Raw genomic sequence first — 23,827 nt, forward strand, 5'->3', positions numbered from 1 at the left:
ACCAAAAGATTGAGGAAATTAGCACAAGATTTCTGTAATAAAGATCTAACTTATAAATTATATTAAAATGGATTTAATTAATTTATCAATTTCAAGCAAACATTAACGGAAAGAGTAGAAATGTTATGGTGTGGTCCATACTAATTTCCCAGTGTTTTTTCTCTGGGTATAGCTGGTTCTGTTCATTACAGATCAGAACTGATTTGTATCCCCTGATACAAACTGATTTTGTATCCTCTCATTATTGAAGAGAGCCACATCCATCAGAATCGATCATCATGTAGTATGTTGTTGAAGTGTATAATGATTTCCTGGTTCTGCTCATTTCACTTAGCATCAGTTCATATATGTATCTCTAAACCTTTCTGTATTCATCCTACTGGTCATTTCTTATAGAACAATAATATTCCATAACATTCATATACCACAATTTATTCACCCATTTTCCAATTAGTGGGCATCCATTAAATTTCCAGTTTCTAGCCACTACAAAAAGGGCTGTCACAAGCATTTTGGCATATACGGGTCCTTTTCCCTTCTTTAAGATCTCTTTGGGATATAAATCCAGTAGTAACACTGCTGGGTCAAAGGGTATGCACAGTTTGATAACTTTTTGAGCATAGTTCCAAATTGCTCTCCAGAATGGTTGGATCCATTCACAATTCCACCATCAGTCCCAGTTTTCCCACATCCCCTCCAACATCTGCCCTGCCATCTTAGCCAATCTGACAGGTGTGTAGTGGTATCTCAGAGTTGTCTTAATTTGCATTTCTCTGATCAACAATGATTTGGAACCCCCTTTCATATGACTAGAAGTAGTTTCAATGTCTTCATCCGAAAATTGTCTGTTCATATGCTTTTACATTTATCATTGGCGAATGGCTTGATTTCTTATAGAGTCAATTCTCTATATATTTTGGAGATGAGGCCCTTATCACAACCTTTAGCTGTAAAAAATATTTTCCCAGTTTATTGCTTCCCTTCTGATCCTGTCCACCTTAAGTTTTATTTATACAAAAGCTTTTTTACTTAATATAATTGAAATTTTCTATTTTGTGATCAATAATGATCTCTAGTTCTTTTTTGATCACAAATTCCTTCCTCCTCCACAGGTCTGAGAGGTAAACGATCCTATGTTCTTCTAATTTATAATCTCATTCTTTATGCCTAGATCATGAATCCATTTTGATCTTATCTTGGCGTATGGTAGTAAGTATGGGTCAATGCCTAGTTTCTGCCATACTAATTTCCAATTTTCTGGAGATGACTTTCTGTAATTGTGTTGCTAATACTAACAAAACTCATATGATTATCTAAATATATGCAGAAAAAGCATTTGATAAAATCCAACACCCATTCCTATTAAAAACACTAGAGAGTATAAGTGTAAATGGACTTTTCCTTAACATGATCAGTAGCATCTATTTAAAACCATTAGAAAGCATCACATGTAATGGGGACAAACTAGAACCATTCCTAATAAGATCAGGAGTGAAATAAGACTGCTCACTATCACCATTACTATTTAATATTGTATTAGAGATATTAGCCTTGGCAATAGTAAAAGAAAAAGAGATTAAAGGAATTAGAGTAGGTCATGAAGAAACCAAATTATCACTCTTTGCAAATGGTATCATGGTATACTTAGAAAACCCTAGAGGATCAACTAAAAAACTACTAGAAACAATTCACAATTTTAGCAAAGTTGCAGGCTACAAAATAAATCCACATAAATCATCAGCATTTTTATATATTATCAACAAACTCCAGCAGCAAGAGATATAAAAAGAAATTCTATTCAAAATAACAGTCAATAGTATAAAATATTTGGGAATCTATCTGCCAAAGGAAAGTCAGGAACTATATGAATACAACTATAAAAGACTTTCCACACAAATAAAGTCAGATCTAATTAGCTGGAAAAATATCATGTGCCCATAGGTAGGCCAATCGAATATAATAAAAATAACAATACCGTCTAAATCAATGTATTTATTTCGTGCCATATCAAACATCCAAGAAATTATTTTACAGATCTAGGAAAAAAATAGTAACAAAGTTCATCTAGAAGAACAAAAGGTCAAGAATTTCAAAGGAATTAATGAAAAAAATGCTAATGAAAGTGGACTAGCTGTGCCACTTTATTATAAAGTATATTATATTATACTATATATATATATATATATATATATAAATACATATACTATATTATAAAGTAACAGTTATCAAAACCATTTGGTACAGGCTAAGAAATAGAGTAGTTGATCAGTGGAATAAGTTAGGATCACAGTACAAAATAGTCAATAAGTATAGCAATCTCGTATTTGACAAACCCCAAAACCCCAGTTTTGGGGATAAGAACTCACTATTTGACAAAAACTGCTGGGAATGTATGGAAGAAATTAGGGCTTGACCCACACCTAACACCACATACCAAGATAAGATCTAAATGGGTTCATGATTTAGACATAAAGAGTGATATTATAAACAAAATTAGAGGAACATAGGATAGTTTACCTCTGAGATCTGTGAAGGAAGGAATTTGTGTCCAAAGAAGAACTGGAACTCATAATTGAACACCAGATAAAAATAATTTTATTATATAAAGTTAAAAAATTTTTATACAAATAAAACTAATAAGATCAGAATGAAAGCAATAGATTGGGAAATCGTTTTTACATTTAAGAGTTCTGATAAAGGCCTCATTTCTAAAATATGTAGAAAATTGACTGAAATTTATGAAAATTCAAGCCATTCTGCAGTTGATAAATGGCCAAGGATATGAACAGATAATTTTTAGATGAAGAAATTAAAACTATTTCTAATCATATCATTATTGATCAGAGAAATGCAAATGAATACAATTCTGAGATACCACTACATACCTCTCAAAATGGCTAAAATGACAGGAAAAGACAAAGATGAATGTTGGAGGGGATGTAGGAACACTGGGACACTAATACATTGTTGGTGAGTTATGAACTGATTCAACCATTCTGGAGAGCAATTTGGAACTATGTTCAAAAAGTTATCAACCTGTGCATACTCTTTGACCTAGCAGTGGTTCTATTGGGCCTATATCCCAGAGAGATCTTAAAGGAAGGAAAGGAACTCACATGTGCAAAATTGTTTGTGGCAGACCTTTTGGTAGTGTCAAGAAACTGGAAAGTGACTGGATGCCCATCAGTTGGAGAATGGCTGAATAAGTTATGGTATAAGAATGTTATGGAATATTATTGTTCTGTAAGAAATGAGGATGATTTTAGAAAGGCCTTGACAGACTTAAATGAATTGATGCTAAGTGAAATGAGCAGAACCAGAAGATCATTTACACAGCAATATTAATATTATATGATGATCAATTCTGATGAACATGACTCAAACAATAAACTGATTGATGCCAGTTCCAATGATCTTGTGATGAAGAGAGCCATCTACATACAGAAAGAGGAAGGATTGTAGGAACTGAATGTGGATCACAATATAGCATTCTCACTCTTTTTGTTATTGTTCATTTGCATTTTCTTTTCTTACTCATTTACTTTCTTTTTTTGTGCAACAAGAGAACTGTGTATATACATATATATATGTGTGTATATATATATATATGTTTATACACGTTGGATTTAACATATATTTAAACATGTTTAACACATATTGGATTGCTTGCCATCTAGGGGAGGAACTGAGGGAAAGGAGGAAAAGATATGAAACACAAGGCTATGCAAGGATCAATGTTGTCATTATCCATGCATATATTTTGAAATAAAAAGCTTTAAAAAATATGATAAATGTGAAAATATGTTTAGAAGAATTACACATGTTTAATTTATACTGAATTACTTGGTGTCTGTGTGGAGGGGACGGAGGGAAAAAAATTTGGAAACACAAGGTTTTGCAAGAGTGTATGTTGAAAACTATCTTTGTATTGTATTTTGAAAATAAAAAGCTATTAAAAATAAATTAATATTGGGCAATTCGTGTTATTGCTAGGAACAAATTAAGACATGCATATATTACATTGAAACATGAAAGCTAATAACTGTGATAAATATTCCTTCAGAAGAATGAAGCTTTATTCTGCAGTTTTATGATTTGAGATTTAAGCATGCCGTTAGATTCTAAATCCAATACTCCATATTCATAAGCATAAATGTATGCTTATTTTTTATTTACAAGTTTGGATTATCCATGACTCTGTTCCCTTCCATTAATGAAGACAATTTTTTAAAAATGAAATTATTAGAAGTGTTTGCCTCATTTAGATGTCAAAATTCCAAAAGGTGAGAAATTTACATTTTCTCCTACCACACAACCAAGAATTGCCTATTTCAACTAAACCTCTGATAAGGTTCTTTCTTATCCTAAATTTCTTGTTGTTTTTTTTATTTGATATTAATATTTTATAATTTTAGATTTAGGGAACTTTATTTTTTATGTCAGCTTTATAAAAATTAAGAGAGACCTGTTTATTTTTTTCTGCTGATACAGAGCTAAGGCTTCTGAATAATTTAATAGAGATCATAACCGAAAAGATATTAGCCTATTTTAAACAGTTCATTCATAAAATTCAAAAGGCTGCCATGCTGCTAAGAAAAAATTAGTGAATCCAAGAGAGATATTGAACATTAACATGAAATAGTATTCAAGGATTTTAATTCTGATTCTTTTACTCCAGTGATGTCTGGCTACAGAATAGCATTGCTCTGAAACAGATAAAATTGTGTGCAATCAGCAGGAGTCTATGTTTGCAAGGTTCAAGATTGTGTCACACTTGTCTAGACAATTAACTCTCAGAGAGTTGGAAGTGGGGGTAGGGAGAAGAGACTGAGGCTAAAGCAGCTGAAGAATGATTTATTCGAAACAAAGGTCAATGGCAGTGGTGACTTATTTTTGTTAGTTATGATTGGCTATAAACTCTTGCACCACTTATTCTAGCCATTAGAGTTTTGTCTCTTAATAAAAAGTGTTATCATTATAAAAGCAAAAGAGTGTTTGAGCTGAAGTTCAACTAGAGATTTTATGAGTTAAACAGTTTGTAGATAGGGGAAGATAGATGTGGTAATCCTAATGAGAAGCATTTATAAGATTGGAGAAGGAAAGTAATGAAATGGAACAGTTTGAAAAATAGTTATAACTATTTCTTAAGTATTTCTGAATCTCTCCCTATGCTGCCAATTTTATTTTACACACTAGCACCTAACAAAAAATTTTGTCATATTGATATTGTCACTGTCCTCTATATATATATATTAGAGGACACATTGAATGAATGAATGAAAAAGTACTTATGAAAAAGCACTATATTATTATCAGACACTATGCAAAGTGCCGAGTAAACTAGGAAAATATGAACTGATGCAGAGTAAAGAAAGCAGAACTAGGAGAAAAATTTATTCAATAAAAACAACATTACAAAAAACAACAATTTTGAAAGACTTGATAAGTTTTATCAATGCAATGAACAACTATAATTCTAGAAGACCAATATTGAAATATGCTATCTGCCTCTTGACAGAGAAATGATGGATACAGGAAGCAAAATAATATATACCTTTTTGGACATATTCAATGTGAGATAAGTTTTATTGGCTAATTTTAATGAAGGGCTTCCCCCCCTTTCTTTTTTCATGCTTCCTCTTCCCATCCCTTAATGCCTAGTTCAAATCCTTAATGTTTCCAGCTCTTCCATTCCAGCTACTATTCCTGATCTCTCATTGCTCTTAGTCAGAACTCCTTAGATATGTAGCATTTGATGTTCTCTGTTTTAGCTCTACAAATGTTTATGGCAAAGTAGAAGGTAGTAGTGTAGACCACCTTCCCCTGCAATTGCTCCAATAAGGATCTAAGAAGAATAGTAGAATATCTAGTGATTGGGAAATAGGAGAAACTATAATGGGTTATATTTTCCACTTGCAGACAAGTGACTAGAGTAGTAATGTGAGATAGAGGTGAGCCAGGATCACAGAATCAGCTTTCAGGACTCCAGAACCAGGCCAGCAGTACAAGGATAGCCAAGGCTGATCTTGAAATCAGCTCCCAAACAAGATCAATAGCCCAGGTTTTTTCAGAGGGGCTAGATGATTGAATTAGAAAGTGGTCACTCAGAGCTTATTGTGAACTCAGTACCTGTCCAAGGACAACAGCAGTAGGATGTCTTAGGAATTAAAGCTTCAGTTCCCAGAGTTTCCAGCTGGGTCAACAATTCCAGGTTACCCAGAGTAGGTCACAAACTCAATTTAAGGACCAGAACTAATTTTGTTTTGGCCATCAGCATCTCTTATAATAAAATCTCTTACAATGCTATTAGGTTCTTAATATCGGTTCTGATCTGTAGTATTCTCCTAATAAATTCTTGTTTCCTTTCTTTCAACACAGAGCAAATTATAGATTTAAATCTCAAGCAGAGAACAATGCTAGGCAAGCAGTAACCCAAGGTTAACTCAATTCCCTTTCCCCAAAACAGGATAAGACTAGTAGCTATGTTGCTCTGAATCAGTGAGGCTTCCAGCTGATAGAAGCTAGAACCAGCTACTGTCTACCGAAATACTATCCAAGTTTAAGTCTGCAGCTGTGGTGCCTAGATACAAACCAGAATCTATCTAGAAAGCCCAGATAGGCAATGATCTAACCATGCCTTTGAACAGACTGAAAAGAGACTACTGAAAGTATACACCTCTCTCTGAGGTCTAAAAGTATACAGATTCACAAGCTGTCCCTATGATCCTATAAGAATCTAACAATAGATACTCAAAAATAGTGGCAGGACCTTAATACAGGCCAGTAACATACAAGGCCAATCTCTGAAGCTCATAGAGCCTGTCCCTAACACAAAGTACCAAAGAAAAGACTGGAAGAATGAATAAAAAAGAGATAACTGAGAGGCAAACCTAGGGGAAAAAAAGTAACTTCAAAAATATATAAGATAAAAATCTAAGAATGAGCTAGCTTGACCACAAGATCAATTAGAATTCCTAGAAGAAATAAATTAAGAATTAAAACCCAAAAGAGTTAAAATATCTTACTTTGAAAAATGCTACCTTAAATCACTGGAGATAAAAAGGAAAAAAAATTGGAGTTAATGATTCCTTAGTGGCCAATTCCAATGACCTTTTCTCAGTCCTCATGTTCCTTGACTTCTCTGCCCTCTGACACTCGATCTTGATACTCTCTTCTATGTTTTCATAATACACATCTCTTTTTGGGTTCTCTTTCTAACTGTCTGACTGTTCCTTCTCTATCTCTTTTGCTGGATCCTTCTCTAGATCATACCCTCTAGCTATAGATATCTTTTAGGATTCTATTCTGGATTCTCTTCTCTTCTACATCTTACTGCATTATTTGGTAACATTACCAAATTGGTAATATTGGATTTAATTATCATCTCTATGCTGATGATTTCTTACATCTACTATTCTTGCCCCTTGCTTTGTGCTGTAATCTCATATCTCCAATAGCCTTTCTAACATCTTGAATTGGATTTCTAGTCTTAAAGTCATTATGTCTGAAATAGAATTAATTATGTTTTCCCCTAAGGCTTTCCCCAACCCCCTTCTACTTTCTCTATTACTGTAGAGAACATCACTATCTCTTAGTCCCTCAACTCACAACCTAAGAGTCATCCTGGATTCCTCACTATTCCTTCCCCCCTTTCCCCCCCCCCCCCCCCCCCGCCACCATTTCCAAGCAGTTGCCAAGGCTTGTTGATTTCCCCTTTGTAATATCTCTTCAATATCCCCTTTTTTCTCTTCTGACACTGCTATTACTCTAGTACAGGCCCTCATCACCTCACACATTGATTATTTCAGTAACCTTCTGTTATGGGTCAGTCTGCCTCGAATTTCTCCCCAATCCAATTCATCCTCTGTAATGTCACTAACATGTTTTTTTCCTAAAAGGCAGGTTGATCATGTTACCCCCTAATCAGTAAACTCCAGTGGCTTCCTACTGCCTCCAGGAGCAAATTCCAAATGCTTTGTCTAGCATTCAAAGCCTTTCATAACCTAGCCCCTACAATCTTAACAGTCTTGTTATATCTTATTCCCCAATATGTAGTCTTCCATCCAGTGACACTGGCCTACTGCTATTCCACAAACAAACATTTCTAAACTCCAGGCATTGTTTCTAATTATCCCCTATGCCGGAAATGCTTTCCCTTCTCTGCTCTGACTACTGACTTACTTGGCTTCCCTTAAGTCTCAACTAACCTTGTCTTTTATAGGAAGAGGCAGAACTGGAATTAGAACCCAGACCCAATTTTTTTAACCATTCCCAAGTATCAACAAACAAATGAAGGAAGGAAGGAAGGAAGGAAGGAAGGAAGGAAGGAAGGAAGGAAGGAAGGAAGGAAGGAAGGAAGGAAGGAAGGAAGGAAGGAAGGAAGGAAGGAAGGAAGGAAGGAAGGAAGGAAGGGAGAAAGGAGGAAAAAAAAGAAAGAAAAAGAAAAAGAGAGAGAGAAAGAAAGAAAGAAAAGAAAGAGAGAAAGAAAGAAAAGAGTAAAAGAAAAGAATCCAGTTTCAAATTATGAAATTTCAGCTATCAATCAGGAGATGCTTGGGAGATAGCTCAGAAAGGAGGAAAGACTATCCCTGGCAATCAAGACCGTGCAGAGCATATAGTGAACTCAGTCCTTGTCCCAGAACAAAAGCAATGGAATCTCCTAGGAATTAAAGCCTTATTTTCCAGAGTTTCTAGCTGGGTCAACAATGCCAGGGTGTCCAGAGTAGGTGACAGACACAGTTTAAGACCCAGAACATGTCTTGGCCAGCAGCATCTCTCACAGTGCCTGGTACAGAGTAGGAATCCAAACCCTTAATTCTAATATCTTCTTTCTGTTAATTATTTCTTGTTTATCCCATATGTAGCTTATTTTTGTATTTATTATATTTATTTTGAATTTAGTCTCTCTCATTAGATTGTAAGCTCTGTGAAGGAAGTAACTGTCTTTTGTCTCTTTTTTAATTCCTAGGACTTAACTCAGTACCTGGTATATAGGAGGTGGTTAATAAATACTTATTGATTAATATCTTTCAATTATTTAAGAGCATGATTCAGAGAAGGGATTCATAGGCTTTATCATATTGCCAAAGGAGTCCAAGACCCCAAAAATATTAAGAACTCCAGGAAGGGGGAACCTAAGTAATAGGTGCCCTGCCTTGCAGCTCAAAATACAAACTTATTATCCATTAACTACTCAATTCTACTTATTCAGTGCTTATTACTGAGTGATTTTAGCTCTTCCCTTGAAATATACTTGTTATGACTATAGCTTTCTAGAATTAGATTGAACACAGCCTCATTTCTCTACTAATCAAATTGGCATTATTTTTACTTACCTTTGTCTTGGGTTATGTAGTAATTTCAGTTTAACTGTTCCTTTGTGCGTGGGAGGGGGAGGAGAAAAGGGAAGGGGAGTTAAAAGCGGGGGAGGGGTGACCCCAATTTCCTTACTAGATAATAAAAATATACTAATTTATAACTGAAACTACAATAAGACTTACAACCCTGTGTGTAGATGGACTTGCTAGTGGGTGGGTGTGAATATGAGAGTGAAATTTTCTCAACCTGTGATTCTTCCTCTCATTGCTGACTAAAAAGATAGATGGTGATATTCAATCTTCCAATGAGGTTTTATGTTCTAAAAATGTTCATTCAATTGGTTGGTTAAAGACAAAAAAGCCTGTTATTTTTTTCAGGCACTCTCCCCACTACATTTATTTGTTGTTAAGTCAATAATAGCTCTTTTTAAAGTCAATCTTATAAACTTCTACCAATCTACAAAAGAACAGAAGTAAAGGGAATAAAAAATGAAATGATAAACATCTTGATTTTTCTTATTCCTTTATTGTATTTCTGGTTATTTCTTCTGCCAGGTAAGGGGAACCTTCACAAAATAGGCTGGCCCAATTCTTAGGGGGCTAAGTTATTTAGTAGGCTTTCCAAAACGGGTCACTACATGTTTTACCCTAAAATCCAAAACTTCATGTAAGCCCATGAGATAAATCCTCAATATCTCTCCTGTTCTCCCTTCATTCCCATACATGCCTAATCAAAGAACCTGGGTTCAAATGATCTTAAATAAGCTCCTAACTACATGTTGTGATTTTAGGGCCTAGAGAAATCTTAAACTCTCACCATTTTCCCCTTTGTTTCACATTCATTCTTCCTAGGGATGATCTTCTTTCCTCCTTCTTGTCCCATTCCTCAAGTATTTCCCGACTGACGACTGAGATTCCACAATTTGAAATTGATTTGTTCTTTCTTTCTTTCTCTTTCTTTCCCTCTTCCTTCCTTCCTTCCTTCCTTCCTTCCATTCTTTCTTTGTTTTTCTTTCTTTCTTCCTTCTACTCTTTCTTTCTTTCTTTGTTTTTCTTTCTTTCATTCTCTTTTTTCTTTCTTCTCTCTCTCTCTTTTTCTTTCTTTCTTCTATGCTTCTTTCCTTCCTTTTTTTTTTTTTTTTTTTTTTTTTTTTTTTTTTTGATACTTGGGAATGGTAAAAGTATTGGATCTGGTTCCAGTTTTGCCTTTAAGAATTATGACCTGGGGGAAAGCACTATACTAATAATGGCTAATATTTAAATGTTGCATTAAAATGCTTTATATTTATTTTCCTCATTTGGTCATCACAACAACCTTATAAGATAGATTCTGAGTGTTTACTCCATTTTACAAGTGAGGAAATTGAGACTCAGAAAAATTAAGTATTCGGTTAGCAAGAATTAAAGGAAGAAATCCAATAATTTACATAATACTTTTCTTTTTTTTTTTTGTCTTTTTAAATTAATTTTATAATTATACATTTTGACACTATATATGCATGAGTTATTTTTTAATAACATTATCCCTTGTGTTCATTTTTCCAGATTTTCCCCTCCCTCTCTCTACTCCCTCTCCTAGATGACAGGCAATCTATACATTTTACATGTGTTACAGTATAATCTAGATACAATACATGTGTATACAAATCCAATTTTCTTGTTGCATGTTAAGTATTGGTTTCCGAAGGTATAAGTAACTGGGTAGATAGACAGTAGTGTTAATATTTTACATTCAGTTCCCAGTGTTCCTTGTCTGGGTGTAGTTGTTTCTGTCCATCATTGATCAGCTGGAAGTGAGTTGGATCTTCTTTATGTTGAAGATATGCACTTCCATCAGAATACATCTTCATACAGTATTGTTGTTGAAGTGTACAGTGATCTTCTGGTTCTATTCATTTCACTCAGCATCAGTTCATGCAAGTCTCTCCAAGCCTTTCTGAATTCATCCTGCTGGTCATTTCTTACAGAGCAATAATATTCCATAACCTTCATATACCATAATTTACCCAACCATTCTCCAATTGATGGACATCCATTCATCTTCCAGTTTCTAGCCACTACGAAAAGAGCTGCCACAAACATTTTGGCACACACAGGTCTCTTTCCCCTCTTTAATATTTCTTTGGGATATAAGCCCAATAGTAGGACTGCTGGATCAAAGGGTATGCACAGTTTGATAACTTTTTGGGCATAGTTCCAAATAGTTCTCCAGAATGGTTGGATTCTTCCACAACTCCACCAACAATGCATCAGTGTCCCAGTTTTCCCACAGCCCCTCCAACATTCATCGTTATTTGTTCCTGTCATCTTAGCCAATCTGACAGGTGTGTAGTGGTATCTCAGAGTTGTCTTAATTTGCATTTCTCTGATCAGTAGTGATTTGGAACACTTTCATATGAGTGGATATAGTTTCAATTTCATCATCTGAGAATTGTCTGTTCATATCCTTTGACTATTTATCAATTGGAGAATGGTTTGATTTCTTATAAATTAGGATCAATTCTCTATATATTTTGGAAATGAGACCTTTATCAGAACCTTTAACTATAAAAATATTTTCCCAATTTGTTACTTCCCTTCTAATTTTGTCTGAATTAGTATTGTTTGTACAGAAACTTTTTAGTTTGATGTAATCAAAATCTTCTATTTTGTGATAAATAATGATCTCTAGTTCTTCTCTAGTTATAAATTCCTTCCTCCTCCACAGGTCTGAGAGATAGACTATCCTCTGTTCCTCTAATCTCTTTATGATCTCATTCTTTATGCCTAAATCATGGACCCATTTTGATCTTATCTTGGTATATGGTGTTAAATGCATAATACTTTTCAAGACCTGTTTTTTCCTTTTAGAGAAATAAGGAATTTCAAATTGATCTTTAAGGACTATATTTTTTATTTCTTTTTTATCTCTTAATGTCCAGATTTATATGAAATCCCTTTGTATGAAGAATCACACTATATATATAGTGGTCTAATTATTGATTCTAATATAATGATATTCATATATGCATAACTTGTCATAAAATCCTTTATATGTAAACTCAATTTTTAATTAATTTAATTTTATTTAAAGGAATTTTTTCTCTCCCTTCCCCTATCCCCACATTGAATGGGGGAAGAGTGGGGTGTCACAAAAAATCTAATCAGACCACACTTCTTCCACAGAAAAAAGGGGAGGAAGAAATCACATAGATAGAAACAATTGGAAAAACTAAGTCCATAATAATGAGCTAAAAGAAACCTACTCAACCCTGCATGTGTATATCCTTATAAAGCTTATCCTTTCAATTAAGTAGCAAACTCAACTCAGAATTGTCTCATCATTTTTTCCTTGGCTGGCCTACTTCAGAATTTCTCTGATTTCTCCATTCTGCCCTAGGAAGCTCATTCTTGGGAAAACCTCGCTGTCCTGCAGGACCTCATCAGCCTTGGGGCTCTATATTATCACCATCCTCTGTTCCTCTGAATGAAAGGTAGAGCTATGAATTCCAAAGCTTTCATTTAAGGAAGGAGCTAAGTTCAGAATATCCCTTCTTCCCTTGCTACATCAATTTCAGTCTATGAGTTTTCCAGCATATATTACACCCTTATCCCTTTCTATCTTTTTGTTGTGTCGTCTCCCCCTTCCTTTTTTTTTTTTTTTTTTTTTTATATTTGCATTCCCAGCACTTAGCACAGTGTCTGGTGCATAGTAGATGCTCAGTAAGTGTTAGCTGAATAATTGACTAACAGAGCTTGCTCACGTTTGATGCATTTAGAATGAGTTTGGCTTAACTGTGATTAGAACTTTAGTTCTGGAAGAGATTACCAGCTATGGGTGTCCCTCACACATGCTATTATATCACACCTTGTCAGGAAAACAAGATTCAGTTGATTGTCTTATGTCTTTGTTCCCTTTAAATTATAATAGGTTATATACAGGGAGTTTCCTCACCTGGGCAGCTAGATAGCCTGTGTATAAAGTGTCAGGAAGACCTGATTTTAACTCTCCTTGGATGTCTTACTAGTAGTGTGATGTTGGATAAGTCATTCAACATCTGTCTGCCTCAGATTCCTCATCTATAAAAATGGAAAAAACAATGATTCCCACCTCATAAGATTATGGTGAATATCAAATGAGATAGCTTGCATGTGTGTGTGTGTGTGTGTGTGTGTATCCACACATTTATATAGTGCTTTGCATATAAAAGTGCCATATAAATGTCAACACTATATAAATGCCAGTTTTTTTCTTGCACAACATGATAAATATATGCTTAGAAGAATTACACATGTTTAACATCAGATTACTTGCTATTTTGGGGGAGTAGGAGAGAGGAAGAGGGAGAAAAATTTGGAACATAAGATTTTGCACAGGTAAAGGTTGAAAACTATCTTTGCATGTATTCAAATCAAATCAAAAGGGGAAAAAGTGAGAAAGAAAAAAACCCCACAAAATAACAACTACCACAAAAAAATAAAAATACTATGCTTTGATCCATTCAATCTCCATAGTTCTCTCTGGATGCAGGTGGCACTTTCTATCACAATTCTTTTGGAATTGGCTTGAATCACTTCATTGTTGAAAAGAGCCACATCCATCAGAACTAATCATTGCACATTCTTGTTCCTGCTGTGTACGGTGTTCCCTTGATTCTGTTCACTTCACTTAGCATCTGTTCATGTAAATCTTTCCAGGCTTTTTTGAAATTACCCTGCTCGTCATTTCTTATAGCATAATAATAACCCATTATAATTTATACACTCTAACTTATTCAACCATTCCCCAACTGATGGGCATAGACTCAATTTCCAGTTTCTTGCTGCTGTCACATTTTTGCACATGTGGATCTTTTTCTCTCTTTTATAATCTCTTTGAGATAGAGACCCAGTAGAGACACTGTTGGATCAAAGGTATGTATAGTTTTATAACTCTTTGGGCATAGTTCCAAATTGTTCTCCAGAATGGGTGGATCAAGAAACCTTTATTTCTTTAAGGTTTACACCCCTAAGATTAATCCATTTTTTGTTAGATATTCTTTTTGGTAAATTTTTATTTTTTTTCCTTCTGGAATGGCACATCACTGCCTCATTCTTTTTTTAAACAATATTTTATTTTTTCACCAAATGCATTTTAAAACAAATTTTTAACATTTTTTAAAAATTTAAGTTCACACTCTACCCTTCTTCTCCTCCCCTCTCTCTGAAATGGTAAGCAATATGATATAGGTTATGTGCAATCATGCAAAACATATTTCATATAGTCATTTTGCACAAGAAGACCTGAATAAAAGAAAGAAAAATAAATAAAATAAAGAGAAAGATAAAAATATGCTTCAATATGTATTCAGACTCTATTAGTTCTTTCTCTGGATATGAGTAGTATTTTCCATGACGAGTACTGTAGGCCTGTTTTGGATCATTGCACTGCTGAGAATAGCTAAGTCAATCACAGTTCATCAACTGTGATGTTAAACAGGGATGCAATATTACTGTAATTGTGTACAATGTTCTGATTTTTGTTTCATATCACTTTGCATTAGTTCATGTAAATTTTCCCAGATTTTTCCTGAACTCATTCTGCTTTCATTTCTTATATAGCACAATAATATTCCTTCATAATAATATACCACAGTTTGTTTAGTTATTCACCAATTGATGGACATCCTCTCAATTTACAATTACTAGTCACTATAAAAATTCTAAATCATTTTTGATTAGAAAAATGTGAATTAAAAAAATTCTGAAGTTCTATCTTATACCTATCAGATTGGCTAATATGACAGAAAAGGAAAATGATAAATGTGGGAGAGAATGTGGAAAATTTGGTACAATAATGCATTATTGATGAAGTAGTGAACTAATTCAGCCATTCTGCAGAGTAATTTGGAATGATACCCAAAAGACTATAAAACTGTGCATGCCCTTTGATCCAATAATATCATTTCTAGGTCTATATCCCAAAGATATTTTTAAATGGATAAAAATTTGAAAAATTTTATAGCATTCCTTTTGTAGTGACAAGGAATTGGAAATGAAGAGATGCCTACCAATTGGGTAATAATTGAACACGTTGTGGCATGTGATTATAATGGAATACTATTGTGCTATAAAAAATGAGCAAGATAATTTCATAAAAATCTCAGAAGACTTATATGATCTGATGCAAAGTGAACAGAACAGAGAGAGCATTTTAGATAGTAACAGCATCACTGTGTGAATGACTTAGCTATTCTCAGCAGGATAATAATAGAAAACAATTCCAAAGTATCTCCAGAAAAAGAATTGATGGAATCTGACTGCAGATTGGAGCATACTATTTTTTTTTACTTTGTATGTATATGTTGTGTTGTTTTGTTTTTTTTCATTTGGGTCTCTGTCTTCATAATATGACTAATATAGTAATATGTTTTGCTTGATTGAATATAGAAAACCTATAGAAGGTCTGCTACAGAGAATGAATATATAGAGAAGTTGTGAAGAGCTTGACAACACACTTCAAAGTGAGTCGACATTGAAATTAATACTCAATTCAAGTGTGAGAACAGTGAAATCTATGTTAGAAAATATGGTTTGGAATCAAGTAAAAGGTATGCAGGTGATTCAGAAAAAAAAAAAACATACCAGTGTTTCTTATATACCAGAATATACTATACTGACATAACAATGTGCCATAAATAGTTTCATGCTAGGTATTATGAGATGGAAAGAATGCATAACAAAGTCCTGATTATTGCAAATAATGGATCATTTCCCCTCCCACCTATGTAACTTTTAAAATATACATTTCTTTATGAATCATGTTAGCAGAGAAAAAAATAAAATAAAAGGGAAAAACCACAACAGAAGAAAAAAAAAGAGAAAAAAAGTGAACATAGCATGTGTTGATTTATATTCAATATCCATAGTTCTCTTTCTGGATGCAGATGGTGTTTTCTCTCTAGAGTTTATTGGGATAACCTTGGACCACTGAACCACTGGGAAGAAACTACTCTTTCATAGTTGATTATTGCACAATCTTGTGGTTTCTAGGTACACTATATTCCTGGTTCTGCTTGTTTGCTCATCATCAGTTCATGTAAATTTTTCTAAGTCTTCCTAATATCAGGTTGTTCATTATTTTTTATAGAACAATAATATTTTATTACTTTCATATACCCTAACTTAGTCAGCCATTTTCCAATTAATGGTCATCTATTCATTTTCCAGTTCTTTGCCACCACAAAAAGAACTGCTACAAACATTTTTGTACATGTAGGTCTGTTAAGGACCATACCTAAGTGAAGGGGCTGGTCAATTCTCAGAAAGCCTCCACAGCTGTGAATCATAACACTTGAAGGAATTGCATAGCAGTCTTTACTTATGCAGATGTTCCTTCTGGATTGGGAAGCAAGAGGGTAGAGGGAGAGAGATTAGAGAACACAACTGCCTCTCAGTCTCTTTGTATTATCCTTAGCCTCTCACATAAAGAGATCCATTCTACAGGTCTGAATTAGACCTCCAGCAGCCACTGGCAGATGGCTCCCGTATCACAACATCCCCTTCTTTATGATTTCTTTGGGATATAGACTCAGTAGTGGCTGCTGGATCAAAGAGTATGCATAGTTTTGTAGTGCTTTGCTCATAGTTACAAATTGCTGAGATCATTTCACAATTTCACCATCAATGCATTAATTACTGTCCCAACTTTCCCACATTTCCTCCAACATTTATCATTATATTTTCCTGTCATCTTAGCCAATCTGAGAGGTATGAGGTAGTATCTCAGAGTTGTTTTAATTTGCATTTCTCTAATTAATAGTGATCAGTATTCTACTAGTCTACCACTATTTCTTAGCTAGTATCACATGGCATTGATGACTGCTGCTTTATAATAGAATTTTAGGTCTGGTATTGCTAGACCTTTGCACTTTTTTCACTAATTCCCTTGATATTCTTGACCTTTTGTTCTTCCAGATTAATTTTGTTATTGTTTTTTCTAGCTCTATAAAATAATTTTTTGGCAGTTTTATTGGTATGACACTGAACAAGTAGACCAATTTAGATAGAATTGTCCTTTTTATTATATTAGCTTGGTCTACCCATGAGCAATTGATATTTTTCCAATTGTTTAGATCAGACTTTGTGTGAGAACTCCTTTGTATTATATTCATAAAGTTTGTGGGTCAAATAATGAATCAATAAAAGTGGTTGAATGTATTTGAAATCATATTTTTTGAAATTATAATTATGTAAAATAAGGAGATTGGCTATTACCAATCATTTTTATATGACTATAGATGGTTTAATTTCCTTATCTGAGAATTGTCTGTTCATATCCTTTGATCATTTATCAATTGGGGAATGACTTGTATTTTTATAAATTTGACACAGTTTTTTATATTTTTTAGAAATAAGGCCTTTACAAAAAACATTGATTTAAAAAAAATTTTCCCAGCTTTGTACTTCCCTTTTAATCTTGTTTGTGTTGGTTTTATTTGTGTAAAATCTTTTTAGTTTAATGTAATAAAAGTTGTACATTTTGCATTTCAAAATGTTCTACATTCTTCTTTGGTCATAAATTCTTTCCTTCTCCAAAAATCTGATAGGTAAATTATCCCTTGTTCTCAAATTTGCTTTTGGTATCACCTTTTATGCCCAAATCATGTACCCATTTTGACCTTATTTGATATGGGGTGGTGTCTATGCTTCATTCCCAATCCACAAGGATCATAGGTCTATGTCAAATTTCTCATATATTATTTCAAGTGTTCCCTGCATTTTTTTTTGTTTGTCAAGTAATGAGCTTGTATTCCAGAAGCTGGAGTTTGAGGGGTTATCAAATACTAGATTACTATAGCACTTGATTATTGTGTCATGTGTATTTAATCTATTCCACCACTCTATTTCTTAGTACCAAATAGTTTTGATGACTGCTGTTTTATAATAGAGGTTTAGGTCTGTGTATTGCTAGGCCACCATCCTTTGTATTTTTTTTCCTTAATTCCCTTGATATTCTTAGTTTTTTGTTCTTCCAGATGAATTTTGTTATTGTTTTTTCTAGATGTATAAAATAATTTTGGGGGATTTAGTATGGCACTGAACAAGTAAACCAATTTAGGTAGAGTTGTCATTTTTATTATATTAGCTTAGCCTACCCATGAACAATTGATATTTTTCCAGTTGTTTAGATCGAACTTTGTATGAGTTCTTTGTAATTTTGTTCCTATAGTTCCTGGGTTAAATAATGGATCATTAAAAGTGGTTGAATGTATTTGAAATCATACTGTTTGAAGTTATAATTATGTAAAATAAGGAGATTGACTCCTGCCCAATGGAAATTTCAATGCAGATACAAATAATGTAGACATTTAATGGGATTCATCATTTCTACTAATCAGGACACAAAATTGAAATAATTGTACACAAAAATGAAATAAACTATATCTTAAGATAAAAATATCAAACATCCAGGCCACCTATCTAGGGCCCTCCCTGGAACAAGAATGTATTTAGAAACTATTTAACCAAAGTATATAAAATACAATAAAGCACATAATATTAATATATTGTTTTCTAAGTTAGCATGAGGGCAGCAGAGATCCTTATTTATAGATCATGACTTTTCTTGTATTTGAGTTTGACATCACTGTCTTAAGGAAGAAGTAGCAATTGGACATAGATAAGTAAAGCTTAGAAATAGCTGTGTGCCTAGTTCTATTGAGGAAACCACCATCCTTCCAGTCATTCAAATGTGAAACCTCAATCATCTTCAACACAACTCTCCTTCTTTCCTACAATGGCCAATAAGTTGCCAAGTCTTATTAATTCTACTTCCATAGCATCCACTTCCTGTTCTCCACTCATATGGGCCTACCAATTAAGTTCAGGTTCAACTCACTTCTTATTTGGACTATTGCAATAGACTCCTAATTAATAATAGCTAGGTGGAATGATGGATAGTGTACTTGCCTGGGAGTCAGGAAAATCTGAGTTCAAATCCAGTCTGAGATTCTTTCTAGCCATGTGATATTTGCCCTATAAATCATTTAATCTCTCTTTGCCTTAGTTTTCTTATTTGTAAAATGAGGATGATAATAGTACTTAACCTCCCAGGGTTATTGTGAGGATAAAATTAAATACTTGTAAAGTCCTTTGCAAACTTTAAAGTCATACATAAATGTTAGGTATTATTAGTTTCCTTGCTTCAAGTTTCTCCGCTTTCTAACCCACCCTCCATACAATTATCAATATTTCTAGAGCATGGGGCAGCTAGGTGGCGCAGTGGATAGAGCACCAGCCCTGAATTCAGGAGGACCAGAGTTCAAATCTGATCTCAGACACTTAACACTTCCTAGCTGTGTGACCCTGGGCAAGTCATTTAACCCCAGCCTCAGGGGGGGTGGAAAAATATTTCTAGAGCACAAGTCTATATCTCTCCTTTACTCAAGAATTTTTAGGTTATTTAAGGGTACTAAATAAATCATCTTAGGTTACTTGAGTAATATTAAAAAAGTATTTTACTTTCATAATTAAGATTGTAAATTTGATTTAAAAATTCATTAAAACCATTTAAAAGTTAGCTTATTTTTTCTCTTTTTGTATCCTCTGCTCTTAGTGTAGAGCCTAGTATATAGTAGATACTTAATAAATGTCATTGCCTAACTAAAAGTTAATGGAAAACAGAAATTTAAATCTTCCTTTCTTAGGATGCTGCTTACTATCGCATTGAATGATTGCCACTTTTCATCTCAAAGAATTGTGGCATTAAAAAAATAAAATCCTGGATAAATAAAATAACTCTTCAGGTTGGTTTTTAATACTATTTATAGTCTAGTTCACATACACACACACATATACACATATATAACACATATCTAATATTATTCTCCCTCAGACACTTTTTCTTCCAGCCAAACTGATCTCTTTGCTGATTACTGAAATTTACTGTGACATCTCTCTCCTCTACTGCTTTGTAAAGGCTATTCCACTCCCATCCTGCAATCTCTACCCTTTATCTCAAATATACTTCCCTTTCAATATTCATTTGGTAGATCCCTCACTTTTGTTTCTAGGTTCAACTAAGGACTCTCCCATGGGAGGGAAACCATTCCCTTTCACCTTTTCCTTCCCTCCTCCAATTATCCTGCATTTAGTCATGTGTGAATGTGTTGTATCTTTCCTGCAGAAATGTAGAAACTGTTTTTCATTTTTGTTTTTATATTCTCAGGAATGATTTTTGTTCATCTTTTCTTTCATATCTTTCATATTGTAGAATTACAAGCTACTTTTAATGTTAGCCTAAATGAAATAAAATTAGGAAGACAAACAGCATTTGATAAATACTTGTTGAATTGAAAAGACTCCAAGGTCTCTTTGCTTGCAGCATTGTCTCTCACCAGATAATCTGAGTCAGGCATTTCTGAAGTCTTCCATGGGGAAACATAGATAAAGATAATGAGGGAAAGAGACTAGGCTGAAGGTGTCTCAGCCATTTTGAAAATGCCTCCAATTCCACTGCATAGTCAAATGAAAAAAGCTTTTCCTAATCATATCAAAATAAATTATAGCATGTTTATACTTGTTGAACAGTCTCTCCAACATGTTTGGAGAATGATGATATTCTATGTCATAATTCTCCCTAAATCAGCCTTCTCAGTCACTTCTCATAAGAATGTTGAATTACTCTGCTCATGTACTAGATCTTTTCCCTTGTTATTTTATCTATCAACTATGATAGATATTGTTTGTAAGAATTCAAAAGTAAGTGGAATTTTCTTTCACAGATGACATGATTTCAGATTTGCTGATTTTAGGATGTAGCTTACCTTCCTGTACATAGTAATTTCCATCTCAAAAAATCATAGCATTACAGATTTAATGAAACATTTAGTCCAAATTTCTTATTTCTCAGATAAGGAAATTGAAGCCCAAAGAAGTTTTCTAGTCTGTTATCGATAATAAAGGACAAAGTTGGGTCTAGAGTCCAATGGACTGGAATACTGATCTTACTACAGACAAGTTGGGGTGGCTTTTCTAATTTTGCATATTTTGCATTTCCTTGGGTCTAATTCAATTCTGCTTTGCTCATAGAACACAGCAGCTTCTCTTCTGAGGGCACTCCATGTTGGGAGTGCCTGTACTAGTGTCTCCCATGTCATATAATCAATTCTAAAGTTCTTAAGAGAGACCTTGAGAGTGTTCTTGCATAGCTTTTTCTGATCACCTTATAAATGCTTACCCTGTGTGAATTCTCCATAATATATATATATGCATATATATATATATATATATATATATATATTTTTTTTTTTTTTTTACCAAGTGTACATTTGGCATTTGAACAATATGGCCAGCTTCACAGAATTGTGCTTTGTGCAGTAAATTTTGAAATGCTTGGCAGTTTAGTTCAGGAAAGGACCTCAGGATTTGGTACCTTATCTTGCTAGGTGATCTTTGGAATCTTCCTAAGACAATTCAAATGAAAGAAATTCAGTTTCCTGGCATGGCCCTGGTATGCTGTCCAGGTATCACAGGCATATAGCAATAAGATCAGCACAGCAGCTCTGTAAACCTTCAGTTTGGCAGTCAGTCTAATATCTCTCCTCTGAAGACCAGCATGAAGGGATGGATATATTTGATTATTCCCTTCCTTCTTCTATGTAAACAGAGAGAAAACAGTCAGCATTCCAATATCTGCAGGAGCATGTATCTCAGACCTTTTATCCAAGGTACAATGAAACCCCAGGGAATTTCATCCAAGGGCACTTAAACTAAATGGTAGAGGAATGGGGAGGAAGTAAAGGGCAGGGTAGGTAGGTCCCACATACAAGGGGGCCACCTAGTGGCAACAGCCTTTATGTAAACCTAGATGAAATCAACAACAAAATCCTATTATTTTCTTTGTATAGTGTGATAACTGTTTTCCAAAGAAGTAATAAAAACAATTTATAATCATATGAAAATATGCTCTAAACAAATGTGAATTTTCACCCCATTGCTAACTCTAACTTGGCCTCAGACCTGCAAATTCTGCAGTTCTTGGGATCATCATTTTGAAGCTCTCTGATTACATGTTGATCACAATTCTATCTTGTTCTTGGCAAGGTATAATTCTCACTATAGGAGATAAGCTATCATTTAAACTTTTAGCTGCAAACTGAGATTTATTTTAAGCTGTTCTATTATTACCCTGTGTGTGTACTCCTCTTTCTAGAATATAGACACTGAAATATTTCCACATTTTCTTCTTAAATGTTTTTTTTCTAAATTAGAAAAACATGCTATTGTACTTTTTATAAGTGAAAGGAAAAAAGTATCCCCAGGTCATTAAATTTTTTAAAAATATAATTTTCTGTGTAGATTCATATAAAAAAATGTAAATCTCAACCTGGATTCATCTTTTCCATAAATGCCTTTTGTTCATCTTTCCTTTCATATCTATCATATTGTAGAACTGCAAGCTAGTTTTAATGTTAGCCTAAATAAAATATAATTGAGGAGACATATCTTTTGATTAAAGTGGGGAAAAAATTTAAGAGAGAAAGCTGTTGCTGGAATAAAGAAAACAGGTTCAAATCTCTGAAACACTGACAATGTCACTCTTTCAGTGCCTCTGGGAGCATTCAAAGATTATGAGAAGAGATTGATTTGTATTGACAGAAGGTATTTCCCCACTTAGAATTCCTTATATTACTGAAAATTGAAGTCTAGTTCCATATCAGGGACTTCATAAGCAAGAGTAAATTCTTTGGGATTAACTTCTCTTTTTGATTTTATGCTCTTAGGTCAGAAAAGATTCAGTTGGAAGATGAACTGTTTCTTTTCTTTTCTTTTCTTTTTTTTTTTTTTTGCTGAGGCAATTGGGGGTAAGTGATTTGCCCAGCTAGTATATAGGGCCAGAACTCTGAAAAGGTGTATTTAAATCAAGGTCAGCAAGGTACTCATATTTAAGTATATACTTAGTACTTAGTATGGTGATGTACTGGTTGCCCATTTAGATTTAATGTTTATATTATTTAATGTAAATTCATAAGGCTACACTAACCCAAAGAGACCGTCTATGTAGACAGAGACAAGAGTTTGTAAAACCAAACACTAATACAATTTATCTCATCTATAAACCATAGGCTGATCATACCTCATATCCTCTTTGACATATTCTGCAAAAGATGACATCATTTTTAGGCTTATTTATTTAAACATTTCCCATGCTTCTGGTGACTTTTGTAATTCCAATTTCTGTAAACTAGCTTTCCTGTGCAGGAGTTATCGCTTTAGTTCAATAAACTTTGCCCAGTCTTCATGTTAGCCCCCTTTGCTGAAATACATGTTGTACATGGACATATATCTCACAAGTCCTTTTTCTAGGCTGACTTTCAAAATATAAGCACTTAAGAGTTTTGTTTAAAAGTTCAGCATTAAGTCACTTTTTCAACTAGCAATGGGATGAAGAGAAGTTCTACCTAAAGTGTTGCATTCGTAATCCAAGGACCTGGGTTTGAATTCCTATTCTGTTATGTACTATCCATGTCACCTTAAATCCTCAGTTT

At 33.9% G+C, this 23,827-nt stretch overlaps 1 protein-coding gene across 1 annotated transcript in view; it reads right to left on the reverse strand.

Annotated features, from left to right (window-relative positions):
* Positions 1 to 10,220, reverse strand: part of ELOVL2 (ELOVL fatty acid elongase 2) — a 120,013-nt gene extending 109,793 nt beyond the window's left edge. The window contains exons 1-2 of the mRNA XM_074271581.1: positions 10,135 to 10,220; positions 9,336 to 9,375 (exon numbers count right to left, since the gene is read on the reverse strand). The gene's annotated coding sequence lies outside the window, so the exon portion shown is untranslated. The remainder of the gene's footprint in view (positions 1 to 9,335; positions 9,376 to 10,134) is intronic.
* Positions 10,221 to 23,827: the final 13,607 nt, after the last annotated feature.

The sequence above is a fragment of the Sminthopsis crassicaudata genome, chromosome 1 (genome assembly GCF_048593235.1).
Source record: "Sminthopsis crassicaudata isolate SCR6 chromosome 1, ASM4859323v1, whole genome shotgun sequence".
Lineage (NCBI taxonomy): Eukaryota > Metazoa > Chordata > Mammalia > Dasyuromorphia > Dasyuridae > Sminthopsis > Sminthopsis crassicaudata.